This window comes from Scyliorhinus canicula, chromosome 9, assembly GCF_902713615.1.
Source record: "Scyliorhinus canicula chromosome 9, sScyCan1.1, whole genome shotgun sequence".
In the NCBI taxonomy this organism is placed as follows: domain Eukaryota; kingdom Metazoa; phylum Chordata; class Chondrichthyes; order Carcharhiniformes; family Scyliorhinidae; genus Scyliorhinus; species Scyliorhinus canicula.
In genome coordinates this window covers 171,117,804-171,138,958 of record NC_052154.1, presented here as the reverse complement: position 1 = coordinate 171,138,958, position 21,155 = coordinate 171,117,804, and the positions used below count along the sequence as shown (strand labels likewise).

The 21,155-nt window shown below is 46.7% G+C and overlaps 1 protein-coding gene across 5 annotated transcripts in view; it reads left to right on the top strand.

The window, feature by feature from the left end:
• The window catches only part of LOC119971897 (ecotropic viral integration site 5 protein homolog), a 377,542-nt gene that overhangs the window by 4,203 nt on the left and 352,184 nt on the right, over positions 1-21,155 (top strand). The gene's annotated exons all lie outside the window — the stretch shown is intronic.

The following is a 21,155-nucleotide window of genomic DNA, read 5'->3' as shown; positions in this document are numbered from 1 at the left end:
GAATTTGATGGATCAGCTAGTCACAAAGCAAGGATCAAGTTTAAGCTTTGTCATTTGATATAGAGATGCAAACTGTCTGAAATTAAAATGCTTCAGTGCTTACAAAGTGACTGAATAGTTTTAAATAAATATTATGTGGACTATCTTTATGTTAATCTGTATCAACATTTAATCCGAGCTCTAACTCACAGTTTAACTATTTGCTATTTAGCTTTAAAATGGCTTTGTCTTCCACCATTTGCCCCACCCAAGATTTGGCAGTGAGGATTACCCTATTTCTCTGGCACCTTCTCCTTTGAGCATCTCATTCTGTTTTATTCCTCTCACCTTTCTTCTAAAATATTCATTCTCTACTGCCACCCATGTACCGTGCCAAGTTTCTTACTGCGATTTCTCATTGTTTATTTTCCATCAGCTTTTTCACTAAGCAACATCTCATCCCTGATTAATTTCAAGCTCTATCTCATCTCAATTTTCTGCTCAATGCTTTAGTAGACTACGGAGGAGTCCACACCGAGTTGTAGAAAGAAAGTTTTAGTACAATAACTATTATTTACACAGCACCTTTAACTGGGGAGCTCGTAATCAGCGAGGCTGATGGGGAGTTTAGGCATTGCCGTGAGGGGTATGACAATTGCCGTCCTATCCCCCCACAATATCAAGTTGCTTACAATGGGACTTTTAAACAGCTTCCAATTTCTAAGATACTGTTAATGATTCTGGTATTGCCATTTCCAGCTGCAGTGGATCTAGCATTATTTCTTTACTTGTCCTTTATTACCCCTTTTGCCTTTCTCCACCATTAATTTTGTGGTTCCACGCTATCAGAACCTACCCCTTTTCTCCTGCCTTCCTACCACCCCTTCCAAACCTCAACTTTATCCCTGTGCATGCTTAAAACCGGATATGTCTGTAACAGTTTCCATTTCTAATTAAAGGTCAGTGACCTGATGACTGTCACTTTCTCTGACTGAATTGTTCAGCTTTTCTAGCATTTTCTGATTTTCTAGGTTTCAAATTCACAAGCGCCTGGTTTTTGATCTTCCATTGACCATGATATCTCTGCAGCTACCAATCTACTGAGTCATACCCTCACCTCCATCTTTGATACCCTTGTCCGCACTAAAATTATTATTCCCTCTCACCTTAATAATTCCCTTTAGTGTGGACCTTATCTCCACTCTCTGAAGTTCAAGAGATGCAGCACTGAATATTTATTGTGGACACCTGGTTTAGCCATTCATCGACAAACCTGGTTGGACCACATAAAGTAATAAAGATCCTGCTTCCCTTCAAAAAACTGCTCACTATTCCAGGATCAGTCTGGAATGTAAAGGTAACACCCATCTTCTCTTCACTGCAAGCAGTCTTCTTAAACCCCTCTCCCTTACCACCAACAACATATGTGAGTAGTTCATGGACTTCTTTGTCACTGAGATTGAGATAATCTTTTCAGCTTCTAGCCCACTATAAAGTTCCAGGAAGCCGAATGTTAGGGCGAACCCAGGTTTATTCACGGTCATACGAATCTGCCTTGGGCCAGTAAATACACATCGCATAAGTTCTTTTAGGACAACCAAAATGCCGGTCCCTGTCCGGGCCAATCTTTATGCCAGATTATTATGAGCTCCAGCTGGACAGGCCTCCAGCCACTAGTTCATATTCCACGAGTTGCATGGGGAGATCAATTTGGGCCTCGTGGGGTTATTACACCCCCCTCCCCCCCCCCGTAAATCTGAAGTTCCCCCTTTGTAACCAGATGAGGCCGTTGCCACTTATAGAGATATTGGTGAAATGCCTTTACTGCAGGTCAGTCGCCTTTCTCAATTTTGGCAAAGTAGCGTTCTGCATCTGTCCGCATTCTGGAAGTGTACAAAATATGGTGCTCCGTGCCATCGTCCTATCGATGGGATAGCAGCGTTCTGATGCCGTATAAGAAGGCGTCACATGCGAGAATGAGCGGCCGGGAAGGATCGTAGTGGGTCATCAACTGGTAGTATAAGAGCTGTCTGTTGAACTTGCTGAATGCCTCCTCTTGTGGAGCTTCCCAAACTGACCATTGGTTCTTCTTTAATAAGACGTGAAGAGGTGTAGGGTGGCCAAATTTGGAATAAACGTCCCTTAATAATTTACGAGTCCCAAAAATGATCTCAATTCTGTCGTGTTTGCTGGAGTCGGGCTCCCTTTACGGCCTGGACCTTTTCCTCCACTGAATGTAAGCCACTTTTGTCCACGCGGTAACCCGAGTACGTAACAACCTTTGCTTGGAAGATGCATTTGTCCCTCTTCAGGCAGACACCTGCTTGGGAGGACGTCTTCCAGATTATCTAAGTGCTCCTTGTCAGTGGCCCCCATGATGAGTACGTCATTCAGATATACTGCCACTTTGGGTAGCCCATTGAGGATACCCTCCATCACTTTCTGAAATATTGTACAAGCAGAAGAGACCCCGAAGGGAAGGCGAGTATATTCGTATAGCCCCCATGGGTATTTATGGTTACGTAGTTGCGCAATTCCAGTTGAAGGTATGCGTGGCTTGTGAACGGGTACACCCCAGCCAGCTTTGCATACAAATCCTCCACATGCGGCATGGGGTAATGGTCCAGGTGGAATGCCCTGTTTATGGTCAGTTTATAATACCCGCAGAGGCAAATTTTCTTGTCCGGCTTTATCACTGGACCACTGATGTGGCCCACTCTGAAAATCCACTGGGTGTATGATGCCCAAATTCTCTAAGCGCTGTAACTTAGTGTTCACCTATGTGAGGAAGGTGTAGGGGACGGTCATGCTCTGAAGTATTTGGGCTGGGACTCTGGTCGACATAAATTTGCACCGTAGCTCCTTTCATTTTGTCCAGGTCCTCCTGGAATACCTCCCGATACTTCCCGAGGACTTTGTATAGTTTCCAGTGCCCATCCAAAAGATCTGCTGCCAATCAAAGTGAAGTGTTCGCAGACAATCAGATTGGGTCCTGTCCCTGTACCACTAATAGCAGCAGTCGGAGTGTCTGCTGCCCGTGGGCCACGGTGGTCCCAATAATGAGCAGTGGCTCCCCAGTATACATCGCCAATCTGGCCTTCGTATTATGCAGGTTTAATGGCAGGATTCTTGTGCAAAGCCGGCGACATGTCTGCTGACTGATGATGGAGACGGGAACCTGCGTGTCTATTTCCATCAATAGGGGTTGTCCATTTACCTGCAGTTTTATCCGAATCAGTGCCACTTTAGGTTCAACTGCATCGTGTCTTCCTCCTCAGGGTGGGTCATGTGAAAGGCCCACGCTCTAGGTGACCTGATTGTCTGTCCAGGGCTGTAAGTTCTTTGCCAATTTTGGTGGCCTTGGTTGCCACGCGTTCTACGACCGCATGCTTGGCCATGCTGCCACTACTCCCTGTCATTCTCTGGGGAGGTGTTATACTGGTCAATGGTGACCCTAGACTATTGAGTCTGGACGCGGTGTTGCACATCTGGTAGCTGTTGTGACGGTGATCTGGTCATTCGGGCACTGCTGTGAGATGGTGCTGGATTCCAGTACCGGGATTGAACAAGACTATGGACACTGTAATCCATGGAACCTTAAAGTTCTCGTGAGACAGCACTATCTCAATGACTCTCTTCAAATCAAACATAGGTTCCGTCAACAGCTTCCTCTGAGTGGCCATGTTATTAATTCCGCACAGCAGCCGGTCCCTTAACATCTCTGAAAGGGATGGACCAAATTCGCAATACTCAACTAGTCTTTGGAGTCGAGTAAAATGTCTGTAACTGACTCCCCCTGAGCCCACACAGCAGTATTAAATCGGTGCTATTGCATAATCACAGGCGGTTTCGGGTCATAATAGTTAGATACCAACTCCCAACAAATCATCAAAAGATTTTGAATCTGGAGCAACTGGGTACATGAGGCTTTTAATTATGCTGAAGGTTGGGGCCCCGAAGGCAGCCAGGAGGATTACCTTCTGACGGCCCTCTCCACTAATGACATTAGTCTGGAAAATGTACCTAATTCGCTCAGCGTATTGGGCCCAATCTTCAGGTCTACATCGAAGGCCTCAAACTTCACAAAGAGCGGCATTTTTCAAAAGTCTGTCCAATAAGTTGCTGCACAGCAATATCCCGGAATAGCTGGGAAGTCCAGAATTGGAATTAGTTTCTTTTACCTCACCGCCAGTATAAAGACCCAGGAAGCCAATCGGTAGGGTGAATGCTGGTTCATTCACAGTCATAAGAATCTGCCCTAAGGCAGTAAATACACTCATAGTACAAGTCCTGTTGGGACGACCAACAAGTTTATACTAGATGATTATGAGCCCCAGCTGGGCGGGCCTCCGTCCACTAGTGGAACAGCTTATTCCATGAGACCCACGGGGAGATTAATTTGGGTATCCCCGTGGACCTCGTGGTGATTATTTTTTTTAATAAACAATTTTATTGAGGTATTTTTGGCATATAAAACAGCAACATTATACCGTAGTGTACAAAAAGCAAGCATCAGCTCCCCTCTCGCAAGAACCTGCCTAAGCAACCCCCTACTCAACGCTACTCTAACTCCCCCTCCCCACTGACGATGAATTCTCCGTGAAGAAGTCAACGAATGGCTGCCACCTCCGGGCAAACCCTGACAGCGATCCTCTCAAGGCGAACTTAATTTTCTCCAGCCCGAGAAAGCTTGCCATGTCTGAAAGCCATACTTCAGACTTCGGGGGCTTTGAGTCCCTCCATGCCAACAGTATTCATCGCTGGGCTATCAGGGAAGCAAAGGCCAAAACGTCGGCCTCTTTCTCCTCCTGGACTCCCGGGTCCTCCGAAACCCCAACAATTGCCACCTCAGGACTCATTGCTACCCTAGTTTTCAATACCCGGGACATGACGTCCGCGAATCCCTCCCAGTACCCCCTTAGTTTAGGACACGCCCAGAACATGTGTACATGGTTCGCTGGTCCTCCGGCACATCTAGCATATTTGACTTCCAGCACAAAGCATTTGCTCATCTGGGCCACCGTCATGTGGGCCCGATGTACAACCTTGAACTGGATCAGACTGAGCATGGTGCGTGTTGCGGTCGTGTTTACTCTACTCAAAGAGTCTGCCCATATGCCGTGCTCTATCTCCTCCCCGAGCTCCTCCTCCCACTTAAGCTTCAGTTCTTCGGTCTGTGCCTCCTCTGCTCCCATTAGTTCTTTATAAATGTCGGAGACTCCCCTCTCCCACCTCTCCTCTGGAAACTACACTGTCCTGGAATCCCTTGATGGGAGGCGTGGGAAGGATGGTACCAATCTGCGTTCGAAAGCCCGCAACTGCAAGTACCTGAAATCATTCCCTCTCGCCAGCCTGAACTTCTCCTCCAACACCCTCATGCTCGGGAAGCTCCCTCCCAGGAACAGATCGCCCGTCCCTGCCCTCCGCCATAGTTGGAACCCACCGTCCATATTCCCCGGGGCAAATCGGTGGTTAGCACAGATTGGGGACCAAACCGATGCTCTCACTTCCCCTATATGCCTCCTCCACTGGCCCCAGATCTGTATGTGGTGAATGTAATATATGTATATATATGATCATTCACAATGTCTTTGTAAGCGCAGTGGCGCTATCCTACCACTAGGGGGAGTAGCTCTGGGAGTACTCAGGAACTTGTACTGGGCTCCACCCTTGGCTCCGCCCACTATTCCTCCCCCTAGTGCCGCTGTATAAATACCCTTGTCCAGAGTCAGCCTGAGTTCACTACGAGTTTATTAACGGGTAACAGGCTGGCTCTGAAGTAAGTCGATTAAAGCCTAGATTCATATCGGAAACACGTGTCTGGTGAATTGATGGTTCCATCAATTTAATCGACTTAAGAACAGTAAAGATCGATTATGAATCGGCCCTCAAGCCTGGACGCCTGGAACCCGACTCGCTGGATGCAGAGGCTAAAGAAATCTTCTCCCACTGGATGCGGTGCTTCAAGGCCTACCTGGCAGAAGCGAGCACAGCCGAAACGACAGAGGATCAGAAGCTAAGTCTACTGCACGCAAGGGTGAGCCACAGAATCTCTACGGAAACTAAACTCGGCCAGTTCGTATACTTCGGCGCTAGCAGTTCTCGATAAAATTTATGTAAGGCCTATTAATGAAGTTTATGCTCGCCATGTGTTCACGACTCGCCGCCAGCGGCCTACATAATCACTCGCCGAATTTCTAAGGGAACTGAATAATTTGTCCAATGACTGTAATTATCAAGTGGTTACCGCGGCTGAACACAGGGAACGGGCTGTACGCGATGTTTTTGTAGCGGGCCTCAGGTCTAACTATGTGCGCCAACGACTGCTGGAAAAGGGGGCCGGCCAGGACTTGGAAACGACTGTGGAAGCTGCTACCATGATGGAGGTCTCCTTCCGCAGCCTTAACTCGTTCCCCGCGGACCCCGTGACCCAATCATGGGCCCCCGACCAGCGACTCCCCCAGGCCTGTGCTACGCGGCCGCCCAGCCACCATGCTGCCCCAGCCAGCCACTATGCAGCTCCTGCCTGCCATTTCTGCGGCCAGAACCAGCACCCGCGGCAGCACTTCCCGGCCCGCAACGCGACCTGCAGCAGCTGCGGGTGAAAAGGCCATTACGCAAGAGTGTGCCTCGTGAAAAGGGCCCCAGCTTCCAACTCCCCAGCGACTCGAAGTAATCGCTCCCCTTACTCGCAGGCCAGCGGGGCCCGAAACGCTGCGGGCTATGCCCCGACTCCGCCCCCTCCAGCCGCGCGCGATCCATGGGGGCCGCCATCTTGGAAAACCTCCACAACGCGGCCGGCCACGTGCGACTCATGGGGGCCGCCATCTTGGACGCCATCTTCCTCGCCTCCCGCCACTTGCAATCCACGGGCCCGATCGGCATCTCCGCGCTCGGACAACTCTGCGGAAGAATTCGAATTCGGCTATGAACTCAGAGGGCAGTCATCACGGGGCCACTCCAGCACAGCTGATCGAGCCGCCGACTACCCGCAACTCAGCGCGGTCACCCTGGACCAATCACGACCAAAGAATCTACAAAACTCGATGGCAGAGGTCCATATCAACAGGTACAAAATGCCATGCCTCTTCGACTCCGGGAGCACTGAGAGCTTCATACATCCAGACCTGGTAAGACGCTGTTCGCTCCCCGTTTTCCCCGTGCAGCAAACTATCTCGCTCGCTTCAGGCTCCCACTCGGTCCAGATCCAGAGGCGCACCGCCGCGACACTCACAATCCGAGGCGCTAGCTACTCGAAATTCAAACTCTACGTTTTGCCCGAACTCTGCGCGCCACTCTTATTAGGCCTAGACTTCCAATGCAACCTCAAGAGCCTCACCCTCAGCTTCGGAGGGCCCCTGCCCCCACTCACGATCTGCAGACTCGCTACGCTGCGAAGTCCCCCCCCCCCTCTCTCTTCGCCAATCTCACAAAGGACTGTAAACCGTAGCCACTCGTAGCAGGCGGTATAGCCTGCAGGATAGGGTATTTGTCAGAGCAGAGGTCCGAAGGCTACTCAGTGAGGGGGTTATAGAGGCCAGCAATAGTCCCTGGAGAGCTCAGGTGGTGGTCGTTAAGACCGGGGGAAAAGTTTGTATGGTGGTCGACTACAGTCAGACCATAAATAGATTTACGCTCCTCGACGCGTATCCCCTCCCCAGGATTGCAGACATGGTAAACCAGATCGCCCAGTACCGGCTCTTTTCCACAGTGGATCTGAAGTCTGCATACCACCAGCTCCCAATCCGCCCAGAGGACCGCCACTACACAGCATTCGAGGCCGATGACCGCCTCTTCCATTTCTTCCGGGTCCCTTTCGGCGTCACTAATGGGGTCTCAGTGTTCCAACGAGCAATGGACCGAATGGTGGACCAGTACGGGCTGCGGGCCACATTTCCGTACTTGGACAATGTCACCATCTGCGGCTATGACCAGCAGGACCACGACGCCAACCTCCACCGTTTTCTCCAGACGGCACAGAAACTGAATCTCACGTACAACAAGGAGAAATGCGTTTTCCGCACAACCAGACTAGCCATCCTCGGCTATGTCATGGAAAACGGAGTCCTGGGCCCAGACCCAGACCGTATGCGCCCCCTCTTAGAACTCCCCCTCCCCCATTGCCCCAAGGCCCTCAAACGGTGCTTGGGCTTCTTTTCCTACTACGCCCAGTCGGTCCCTCAATATGCGGACAAAGCCCGCCCACTCTTTAGGGCCATACGATTTCCCCTGTCAGCCGAGGCACGCCAGGCCTTCGACGGCATCAAGGAGGACACCGTCAAAGCGGTCATGCGGGCGGTGGATGAATCCACCCCATTTCAGGTAGAGAGCGACACCTCAGAGGTAGCTCTTGCAGCCACGTTAAACCAGGCAGGGAGACCAGTTGCATTTTTCTCTCGTACCCTCTCTGCTTCAGAACTCCGACACTCTTCAGTCGAGAAAGAAGCACAAGCCATTGTGGAGGCTATCCATCACTGGGGGCACTACCTCGCAGGTAGGAGGTTCACCCTCATCACCGACCAAAGATCGGTCGCCTTCCTGTTCGACAACTCGCAAAGGGGCAAAATTAAAAATGACAAAATTTTGAGGTGGAGGATCGAACTCTCCACCTACAATTACGATATCAAATATCGACCCGGTAAGCTCAACGAGCCCCCAAATGCCCTGTCCCGCGGCACATGCGCCATCGCGCAAGACGACCGACTAAAGGCTATCCCCAATGACCTCTGCCACCCGGGGGTCACCCGGCTCGCCCACTACATCAGGGCCCGAAACCTGCCTTTCTCCAACGAGGAGGTAAAAGCAGTCACCAGGGACTGCCCGATCTGTGCGGAGTGCAAACCGCATTTCTATAGACCAGACAGGGCCCACCTGGTCAAGGCTTCTAGGCCCTTTTGAACGCCTTTGATTTCAAAGGGCCACTCCCCTCAACTAACAAGAACGTTTACTTTTTAAACGTCGTAGACGAGTTCTCCCGGTTCCCATTTGCTATCCCGTGCCCCGACATGACCTTCCACACAGTCATTAGGGCCCTGCATAGCATCTTCACCCTGTTTGGTTTCCCCAGCTACGGACACAGTGACCGGGGTTCGTCCTTCATGAGCGACGAGCTGCGTCAGTACCTGCTCGACAAGAGCATTGCCTCGAGCAGGACTACCAGCTACAACCCCAGGGGAACGGGCAGGTGGAGAGGGAGAACGCGACGGTCTGGAAGACCGTCCTACTGACCCTCTGGTCTAGAAAGCTCCAAGTCTCGCAGTGGCAGGAAGTCCTCCCAGACGCGCTCCACGCTATTAGGTCCCTTTTGTGCACAGCGACCAACCAGACCCCTCACAAGAGGCTCTTCATTTTTTCCAGGGGCACTTCCAAGAGGGTCTCACTTCCGGCATGGCTGAGGACGCCGGGCCCCGTACTTCTGAGGAAACACGTCAGAGCGCACAAAACCGAACCCCTTGTTGAAAAGGTGCGCCTGCTCCACTCCAAACCCCAGTACGCATTCGTCGAGTTCCGAGACGGCCTTCAGAACACGGGTTCCCTCCGGGATCTGGCACCCGCCGGATCCAGCGCCCCCTCTACCCCCACAGAAGGACCTCTTGCCCTACACCCCGTGCTGCCGCCCCCTCGCGCTCCCGAGCCCATGAGCTCGCTACACCAGTTCCGCGCAGCCGCGCTGGCCAGCCCACAGCGCCCCCAGTCCCCGATCGAACCAGGAGAGTATGAAGCTCGGATACAACCATCCCTGGAGTCCGCCATCGTACCCCAGCAACCAACACCCACCCAGCCACCGCAAGAGGCTGCAACTCCGGTGCTCCGCAGGTCACAGCGGACAATTCGACCACTGGACAGACTGACGTTGTAGGCCACCACCCCCGCCGGACTTGATTTTTTGCAGGGGGTGAATGTGGTGAATGTAATATATGTATATATATGATAATTCACACACTCTTTGTAAGCGCAGTGGCGCTATCCTACCACTAGGGGGAGTAGCTCTGGGAGTACTCAGGAACATGTACTGGGCTCCACCCTTGGCTCCGCCCACGACTCCTCCCCCTAGTGCCGCTGTATAAATACCCTTGTCCAGAGGCAGCCTGAGTTCACTACGAGTTCATCAACGCGTAACAGGCTGGTTCTGAAGTAAGTCGATTAAAGCCTAGATTCATATCGGAAACACGTGTCTGGTGAATTGATGGTTCCATCACTGTAGAGCCGCCACCACTATAGGGCTGGTGGAGTATCGTGCCGGCGGGAGCAGCAGAGGCGCCGTAACCAAGGCTGACAAACCGGTGGTTGTGGTGATTATTACACTCACCAAATTCCCTAAGGTTTCCTCCGGCACTCACCCTGGACTTTTATCCAGCTCTAGTTTCTCTATCCTCTGTTCTGGCCCTATCTGAGCTCATCTTGTCCATGAGGTTTGCCTGTTCCCTTAACCCTCTCCCCACCCAACTTCCCTCCTGGTCCCCATGTAAACTGATATTGTTAATGGTTCTCTCTCCCGAAGTACTTCCCTTCTCTTCAAATCTTCCATCACAACCCCCTTCTCAAAAAATATTCCTCTGCACAAAACACTTTCCCATAATTTCTTACGACTGAATATTATAAACTAGCTCATGAATAATCTAAAAACTGTCAGAATGAGTAAGGCACTTGCCGTTCATCAAGCTGATTTAAATTGGTATTCAGTATTGAACAGCCAGTTTGTAATGCAGAAGTTGGTTTGTACCCCATCCTAGAGTAGTCAGTCACCACTTTAAAAAGAAGTTAGATTGCCTCTGATCTGTAAACGTATTCCAAGAAGTTATTGAAGGTTATGCTAATGATATGTTTATTGATAATTCTCCAGCTAAACGGCTGGATGTGGTTGAATTTTAATTTAATTGATTTGAAATTATGCAACTAATCATTGGCAAGATTTATAGTAATGAACTTCTACTGATTTTAATGTTAGCTGATTTATTTTATTTTACCTTGTGGTGCAGTAACATGATATTTAATTTCTGCTACTTAACATATTTTAACTACATAGTGATGTTATAACATAGTTTCTGCAGTCTAGCTCCCATCCACTCTGTCTAGCTGCAGCAATAATCCCATCTTATTTTTCGAGGAGCATACACTTCAGAGGGATTTGTTGCCAACTGGTGCTTTTCATAGTTACTGACCATAAAACAGCTGTTTGTTTTAACTTTTTCAATAAACATTTATTATGTCTAAGTTATATGTTTGAAAAACATGACCTTGGCTAGTACGTTCTGTTTTTTTTTACACAGTGCCATTTTGGTACTTGGAAATATATAAGGGAACCAATCCTCTTTACCCTATGATTTTGGAAGAGAGGGGAGTAAACTAAAAATGTGGTCAATATTTGTTACATAGGTGAGCTGTAACATAGTGAGCAAATGGAAACTGTGGATCAGGCAGTTCTCCATTTGCAGGCTTATCATAGAAACTTGACTCAAAATCTATAAAGAAGTCAGCCCACAGAGCAGAGAATTGGCGCCATTGGCACCAACGTGATTGGTGTGGTGCCGGTCGGGGGCCGCTCTACGCGGCCGGCCCACTGATTCTCGGCCCAGGGTGGGCCAAGTGGCCGTCGCAAAAAAGCCGAGTCCCGCCGGCGCCGTCCACACCTGCTCTCAGCCAGCGGGAACTTGGCGTGGAAGGGTCGGGGGCCGCCTGTGGCGGAAGGGGGAGTCCGACCCGGGGGGAGGGGGGGCTCCGTGTGGCCTGGCCCGCGATCAGGGCCCACCGATCGGTAAGCTGGCCTCTCTGGCTGGCGGCATCCTTTCCTCTGCGCCGACCCCTGTAGTCGTGCGGCATTTTGCGTTGGGGTCGGCGCGTTGAAGGAAGCCACTGCGCATGCGTGCGTTGGGCAGGTGCCACTGCGGATGTGCGTGTTGGTGCCGGTGCCACTGCACATGCGTGGATCCCGCGGCGCCCAGTTCTTGCCGGGATCAGCAGCTGGAGCGGCGTGAACCATTCCAGTGCCGTGCTGGCCCCCTGTAGGGCCAGAATTGCTGAACCTGAGGCCGTTGACGCTGTTGAGAAACACAACGGTGTTTCCAGTGCCGTCAACAGTTAGCCTCAGGATCACAGAATCCCGCCCTAGGAGTCTGACGTAAGAGTCCTTGTTGTTGAGATGCCACAGGGATGAGTGTAGGGCCAGTGCACCCGACAGCGGTCTGGTCTTAGAGAAAATAATTCCGGGGATCCAACTTGATCCAGTATTGAAGTTTCGTGTTATGAAACCATGCCACATTATATACTTAATTTGGGTTTGTTTATGTTGCAGTGGTCTTGGCTCATTGATAAGATCTTGAGGCTTGTGTGTTTAAACATAGATACTTTTATTGTGTACAGTTGCAAATATGGTCTTGCCAGTTTTTTCACTATCTCAATCTGTCACCTGTGAAGAAATGGTTGTAGTACCCTGTTTTTGGTACTTGGGTTTGTGCTAAAAGTTTTTTCTCTTTCCATTTGGCATCTTTTTCATCAACCATTTTATCGTATTGGTTCTTGTGCTTTCCCATTAGTGTGACCATTTCTGTAATCTTGTTCTGGCATGTAATCTCAGATTCTAACTTCCTTCTTCAATCCCTTATTCCCCGGTTCAATTCTTCACATGACTTGTTCTTATTTTCTAGTTGCTTTTTCATGGAGTTCAGTTCATTCTACATTGTCTCATTAGTTTCTCCTCGTTAACTTCATTTTATAAATATTGCGACTTTTAAAATTTAAATTATTTTTGCTGATTCCTCTTTATGTTCAATAGTTTCTAGTTTCTTTTGAAGTCTTTAATTTCTGTGTTTTCTCCAAGTGGAATCCATCATGTTCTTTCTGGACATATACATTTTACAAATGGAAACTCCATTTCTACTCGTCTTAACTTCAGCCAAACCCTTTTGGCTTCATTGTTGGTCAGGTCTGCTCTGACGAAGTGTTGACTTGTTTCCATTCTGCAATTCTCTCGTTGCCCTTCAAGGGCCTTTTGTTGTCCTCCTTCTTGGGTCTTTCATTGCCCTCATCTGGCATCCTTCATGACCCTCTTTCAGGTGTCTTTCATTGCGCTCGTTCTGGGGTCTGGAGTCATAGAATCTTTACAGCACAGAAAGAGGCCCTTTGGCCCATTGTGTCCGTGCTGACCACCAAGCACCCATTTACACTAATATCATTTACCAGCACTTGGCTCATAGCCTTGTATGCCAAGGCCTTTCAAGTGCTTATCAAAATATTTCCTAAATGTTGTGAGGATTCCCGCCTCTGCCACCCTTTCAGGCAGTGAGTTCCCGTTTCCCACCACCCTCTGGGTGAAAACGGTTTGCCTCACATCCCCTCTAACCCGTCTGTCCCTCACCTTGAATCTATGCCCTCTGGTTATTGACCCTTCACTAAGGGGAGAAGTTTCTTCCTATCCATTTGATCTATGCCCCTCATAATTTTGTACACTTTGATGAAGTCCCCCCTCAGCCTTCTCTGCTCCAAGAAAACAACCCTAGCTTATCCAGTCTCTCTTGATAGCTGAAACGCTCCAGCCGAGGCATAATCATGGTGAATCTCCTCTGCACCCTCTCTCGTGCAATTACCTCCTTCCTAGGGTGTAGTGACCAGAACTGCACACTGTACTCTAGCTCTGGTCGAACCAGCGTTTTATACAGCTCCATCATAACCTCCCTGCTCTTATATTCTTAATCTAGTACCTCCTATGTGTGGTCACCCTTTGCCCTCTCTTTGAAGTCTTCGTTGCCTCCTCTTTGAGGTTTTTGTGGCCTCCTCTGAAGTTTTGCTTTGCCACTTCCATGAGGTCTTCATTGCTTATGGACCATTTTTGAGAGTTGTCCTCTATCTGGTGTCTTCTCCAATTTTCCTGTCCATAGCCATTTGTTACTTCTTGTGGTTGCCGCTTTAAGTGCATTGCCACTTTAAATGCATTACCTCTTTAAATGTATTACCACTTTAAGACTGTCATTTTTTTTCAATTGAGCTGTCAGCAGCTGCTAGCTTTCTCCCTGTGTTTTTCCCATGCTTTTGAAGTTTTGACGCAAACCTGGCTGCTCTTTTTTGAATGTTTAAAACTTCTCCTTTTTCTAAGGGCAAGTCATTTCAATGATTTCTGGAGGGTTTTTTTCTGGCCATTTGGAGATTCAGTTTTTCCCCTTTTTTTAATGTGTCAGTTTTTTTGTCCATTTCACTTGCATTTTATATCTAATGGGTTCATTGTTTTTAAACTGATTAACTTGTCTTCCTTTTCAAACTTCAGAGTTTCTCTGCTTTAAGTCCATCAGTGCAGAGGTTGTTGCCACGGAACCCCCACTGGTTCTGCTCCGATCAGGAGCTTGACAGTTTCAGCTATTTGATTTTTGCCGCGATTTGGGACACCTCGCTGCAGCTCACTTGGGGTATTTGTTTTCCTTTTTTTTAATTTAAAAAAAACGTTGCAGCAATAGCTGGGATTCTCCATTTGGGAGATTATATCCTCCCACCGGAGCTGAATTGGAACTGATGAGCGCTCTCACAAATCCAGAAGCAATACATTATTCCTTACCATGCAAATTACGAGAGATTCCCACTATCGGGCCACCATTTTGAGAAGGCGGCCCAATAGCGAGCTCCTGCAGCTGATCACCCCACCACATCGCAAATCAGCCCCCCCCCCCTTTTTCTGGTTTCCCCCCCTCCCCCAAGTACAGGGGTGACCCAATTGCCCCCCAGAGACTCCTTAAATAGGGAGACTGTTTAGAGACGCCTTAAATAGGGAGACTGTTTAGAGACCCCTAAATAGGGGGCCCTCCAGAAACACCCTAAATAGGACCCCCTCAGTGATCCCCTAAATAGGGAGACGCTCATACAGGGGCAAGTGAAAAAAGTCACTGTTGTAACACTCACCCGGGCATACAGCTGCTGGCTCAGATAGAGGAAGCACCACATGTCAATTCCTGGAAAACTATTTATTCATTTCCTGTAGTGGGTTGTGATTGACAGCTTCCACAATCACAGCTGTAAGCCTTGCCGTCATCTTTTTCATGGTTCAGTAAGGCTGAAGTGCTCTGACTACAGTATTTACAAACATCAACCAAATAAAAGAGAGTTAAGTGCTGTCAATTTCCAGCTGAGCACTTCAAAATCACTCAAGCGTGAAGGGGGTAATTGGAATGCACTTAATTCTCTTTATTTTACATCTGTGTCCTCCAGTTGCCTACTCGTTATCTAATTTCTCTTCATCTACTCTGTCAAAACCCCAGGTAATTTTAAATATCTGTATTAAATCCCCTCTCAATTTTTGTTCTCTAAGAACAACCTCCAGCTGTCCAATGCAGCTACCTATCTGAAGTCTCTCATCTCTTCACAGCACCCTCTCAAGTCTTTTCCCTCTCTCAACACAATTACGCTGCTCATACCTGCACCCCCACTACTCAAAGCCCTCTCCTCCTCTGCTTTCCTTTTAAAAAAAAATAATTTTTATTGAAAAATTTTGAATTTATACAAAAACATCGAACCATAATAAAATACCAACAATAACAATAATGAGAGCAATCATAAACATTCGCCCCTCCTCAATGAACACAACATATTAACAACAACTTAAATTAACACAATGTTAATTTACATAACCGTAGAGAAAAAAAACTAGAAACTATAATAAGGAACCACCCCCTGGTTGCTGCTGCTATTGACCAAGATACCTATCTTTGAGCCAGGAAGTCCAGAAAAGTCTGCCACCGTTTATAAAACCCTTGTATTGATCTTCTCAGGGCAAATTTGACCCTCTCCAATTTTATAAATCCCGTCATGTCACTGATCCAGGTCTCCACACTTGGGAGCCTCGCATCCTTCCACTGCAGCAAGATCCTCCGCCGGGCTACTAGGGACGCAAAGGCCAGGACACCGGCCTCTTTCGCCTCCTGCACTCCCGGCTCCACCGTAAATCCAAAAATCGCGAGTCCCCACTCTGGTTTGACCCTGGATCCAACCACCCTCGACACCGTCCCCGCCACTCCCTTCCAGAATTCTTCCAGTGCCGGGCATGCCTAGAACATATGGGCATGATTCGCTGGACTCTCCGAACACCTGGTGCACCTGTCCTCACCCCCAAAGAACCTACTCATCCTAGTCCCGGACATGTGGGCCCGGTGCACCACCTTAAATTGGATGAGACTAAGCCTCGCACGTGAAGAGGAAGAGTTGACTCGCTCCAAGGCATCCGCCCAAGTCCCGTCCTCTATCTGCTCCCCAAGTTCCCCCTCTCATTTAGCCTTCAGCTCCTCTACTGACGACTCCTCTACCTCCTGCATTACCTTATAAATGTCAGACACCTTCCCCTTTCCGACCCATACCCCGAAAGCACTCTGTCCACTGTCCCCCGCGAGGGCAGCAAAGGGAACTCCTCTACCTGTCGCCTAGCAAACGCCTTTACCTGCAAGTATCTGAACATGTTCCCTTGGGGAGCCCAAATTTATCTTCCAGTTCCCCCAGGCCCGCAAACCTCCCGCAAATAAACAGGTCCCTCAATTTACTGATGCCCACCCTTTGCCACCCCCTAAATCCCCCATCATTGTTCCTCTGCTTTCCTTTAATCATTACACCACACTTCACTCCATCTCACTCATCCTAATCTCACATACAGCACATCTACAATCCAGCAGCTTTCATGGAAGTCCATAAATTAATAGATTAAGAAAAATAGTGCTGTGACTGGACTTAAACACATGAACCTAGAAATTGGATTTTTCTTTAGCAGTTCGGAAGCTTGCAAAGGATACTTCAATTATTTATGTAACATTTCAAGAATAATAGGTCCTTTATATATTAATGTTTGTTTCCATTACATCATATGGACAATCCTTTGAAGAAACTTCACAAGAAAGAACGTGTCTCCTGAAGTTTCTGTGGTTTTATTTTGCGTACAAGTAATATGCTAAAAGATCTTTTGGGTTCAGGCCACTGTAACTACAGAACATACGCAATTGTTGTATTTATCTGGAGAAATTATAACATTTTCCTAACTTTCTTGTTTCTATTTTAATTATTATGAATAAGGCTTCCTCCTCTTCTCTGGCAATTTAAAAACAAATTTCCTCTGTTGAATAGTGCTTAATACAGAGAACTAGATCTTTGTGAATAGTCTGTGTTACGTTTTGTAGTTTTTTTCTGTCCTTTTTCAAAACAAATTAATTTGTTTTAGGAATAAAAATTGGAAGTATTGTGAACTGTAAGGAGAATGGTGTACAGCTTCAAAAGAAAATATATTGGTGGAATGAATGGACAAGTGTCAGAGGAAAGTTAATACAGTGAATTGGAAAGTGATTAATCTTGGTTGGAAGAATGAGGAGAGGTTGTACAAAATCAAACATACAATTCCTACAGGTGCAGGAGCAGAAGGATCTTGCTGTGTATGTGCAAACATTATTGAAGGTTGAGAGGCAATAATAAAGTATACAGCACCCTGGGCTTTATCAGTTGGGGGATAGAATACAGAACAAGGAAGTCAATGTTAAATCTGTATAAAATCTCAACAGGAATATTGTACCCATTCTGGCACTGCAATTTGAAGGATGAGAGGGTGCAAAAAAGATTCACGAGAATGGTTGCAGGGATAAGGAACTTTAGTTACGAAGATAGGTTGGAGATTTGGGACAGTTTTTCTTGGAGAAGAGAAGGTTGAGAGGAGATTGGATAGAGGCATTCATAATTATGAAGGTGTATGGACAGAGTAGATGGGGAGAAACGTTCCTGATGGTGGAAGGATTGGGAACCAGGCAGCATACATTTAAGGTAATTGACAAAATAAGCAATGGCGAGATAAGGGAAAAGTCTTTTCAGACATCAGTGGCAGGGATGGGGGTGGATGGGGAAGGGGGGGGGGGGGTGTTTTGTTCAGGGACATTGTTGGTTTAGATTCTAAGTATAATATGGGGTGTTAAAGCGGATGGATTTTTTTTTGGTATTATGGCAAGTGTCTAAAGATGAAAGTTTCCAGTGCCTTGTATATAAATTGAAAATGTATGAATAAAAATATTTTTTAAAGAAACTGTTTCACACACAGTTGTTAGGATTTGGATTGCACTGCCCGGCAGTGTGGTGGAGCCTGATTTAATGGAAGCTTCCAAGAGGGAATTGGATTATTGTCTGAAAAGCAAGAATGTGCAGGGTGGGAGTGGCACTAGGTGAATTGCTCGTTCAGAGAACCAGCACAGGTACAATGGGCCGAATGGCCTTCTGCTATGCTGAAACAATTATGTGATTCCATATCCTAAATCAACAAAGATTGTACGTATACAATTTCACGGTATCAGGATTTCCCAAAACATTTTATAGCTAATTAAATAGTTTTTAAAGTGGTGACAATTAGGAAACGCAGCAGCCAATTTGTGCACATAACCCACTCAGAGCAGCACTTTGATAGAGAAGTGATAATCTGTTATACAATTTGAGATAATGTTAGATGAGTGGTAAATGTCCTATGAGCCGGGCCCAATTCCTTGCACTTTTGAGAATTTTGGTCTTAGTTTTGAAATCTTGCAATTGAAAGTTTTTTAGTAACAGATAAGAATTTCTGTTCTGATGATGTTAACTGGAATTTTCCAGCCGTTGCAATTCACTTTTCCCGCCGGCAGCACAATCCCACCAGCGGGATGAGTGGCTTCAGTGGGAAATCCCATTGATAAGCGGGGGAGAGAATAGAATCCTGCCACCAGCAAAAGGTGTGCTGCTGAGAAACACATAGCTGGGGGACTGGAGAATCCAGCCATTATCTGCAAAAGTACCTGAAATCCCCAAAGAATAACTTGAAACACTGGTTCTTGGTCATGTATATTTGTTTGGAATAATGTGAGGAACAACGTACAATCCAGTGAGGAACCCGTCCAGGTGATGTGTAAACAATTAATAAAGACTATTTATTGAAGCAAAAGAAAAGGAAACAACACACAGCAAAAGATTAATATATATATAATATTATAATAAAATACACTTACGTATATTGATAATTCAACGCACTGACTGTTTTACCTGAAGTTGCCTCTTGTTCCCAAAATATACCCATGTTCCTTGAACTCACTGAGACACCCCTTTTCCCAAGAACCATCCAGTTTTAGGAACTCTATGTAGATCAAATCCAGCTAAAGTTACCACACAATACAACTTAGGTGACCAAGTCTGGAAAACGTCTCTTCAGCAAAGTCATGAAACTGAATCTTTTAGAGGAGAATATCTGCAATCTGCTATGGCTCTAAATGTTATATGGAGCAATCCTCCATTGCTCAGACCACAGATGGAACTGGCCTGTCTGACTGTTGGATGGAGAATTTGCTTACTTCCCCGTGATGTACTATTAAGTCCCTTTGATATTCCACCATGTGGATTTGACTGTCTACATCTCTCAAATTCTTTGTCTTTAGAAATTATCATTTATATAGCCCCACCGATCTCTGGTAAACAAGGCTTATGATTTGGCCATTTGCATCTCAATGTCTCTAGGTGCCTGCTAATCTTGATATTGGGGAAATCCCATCTCATTATTACTCTAGAAGCCTGTTAGTCTTGTCATTTGTCTGATATTTTGTCTTCCCCTCAAGTTCACAGTTAACTTTGTTAATTTCCCAATTCCTAACATATCCGAGACATAAACATTTTTTTCTGCTAAACATATCCTACCCCTTCGAAAGATCTACCTCCTCTTTAATTAATGAGTAAACACCCACGTTGAAATTTCCTTTTAGGTTTACAATTATTGAACAAATTTAACAAACCTAATATGAAAAAGCAAATAGGTAAGTCATATGGTGCAAATGTATGGTCCCAATGTTCTAAATACCTAATTCATGGTTCATTGTAATATTTTAATAATTTTTAGTTCAGAGAAGATTAAAGTTAACTGTAGAAACTGGGATAATGCAACTAAAGGCATTTGAAGACTAGTATGGATTAGGTTGACTAGATTGGAGCTGTGTTGACTTAAGGGGTTAGCAGCTAGAAAGGTAATACTATAAAATTGCAGGTGGGCTGCTGGGGAATTAGAGATGAGGGGTCGACACTGCTGGCAAAGAAATGCAATCCAGAGTTCTTTCGATTCAGGAGTTAAAGCTACTATTAACTCCAAAATATCCAGTGAGTCCTGGAAGGCTACATCGTCATGCGATGGGTAAAACTTAAGAAAGTTTAAGGGTTTTCATTTATTTTGTGTTTTCTGGGGCAATGAATATTCTGCAGCAGGGGAAAAGGTGCTGCTGTCAGCAGGATCCAGGTAGCAAAAGTATTGCTGTTATCTAGCTTTGTATTGTTGTGATTCAGAAGAATACGCATGAACCATTCAGTAGCTCTGTGCAGATATGGCGTGAGGCGTTTTGAGAGATAAGAAGGTGGCAGAAGGTCACTGGCTCCATGCTGGAAACAGTTAAGGCTCAGAAGAAACCCAGGGAGCAATTTCTAGCTTGGTGAAGTTGGGGAGATTGGAGCATGGTGAAATCCAGGGTCAATGCTAGCCTAGTAAAGATAGCGAGCTATTAAAGAGCTGAAATTGTGCCATTAAGTAGAGGCTGGAGTTCAAACTTGAATATCCAAGAAAACTAAGTCTCGAGGAAACCAGGTGGAAACCCTGAGAGAGGTAATCTGAGTCAGGGCAGCTTTGAAGGAATTCAGGGGCTTGATCTTCAAAAGTGAAAAGTTTGTAGTCTCTCATGAAGGAGCCAGAGTTTCAATGATTTGGATGGCTTAAGTATTTACTGACCTCTGGGTGAGCCGCTAATATATCCAAGGGATCTGTCTTGGTTGCATTTGCCATTTGTTATGGAGTGTGGTGTGTTCAACTACAGGTTGCCTATTCATTCACATATACTTCATGATAACAATAATATTGGAGTATAAAATAGATATTGTAAATTGTTTTATCTTTTTAACCTAGCATATTAAAGTTTATTTTTTCTTGTTCAAAACCTATGAAACTGTATACTTTTATTCTCTTAGAAAGTGTCGTGAATCTCAAACTGAAACACTGTGGACGCGATTTAATGAAAAAAAGAATCCCGTTTTGGGCATGTTTAGCAGGGTGTTTCCCGGTGCTTACAGTGCCGAGAACGACCCCACTATTAAACGGGACTCTTCTTATTTTTCGGGCCTTGACGAGGAATGCACCTTTGAGGGCACACATAGACACATTTCTTGCACTAATGAGCTCAGTTCAC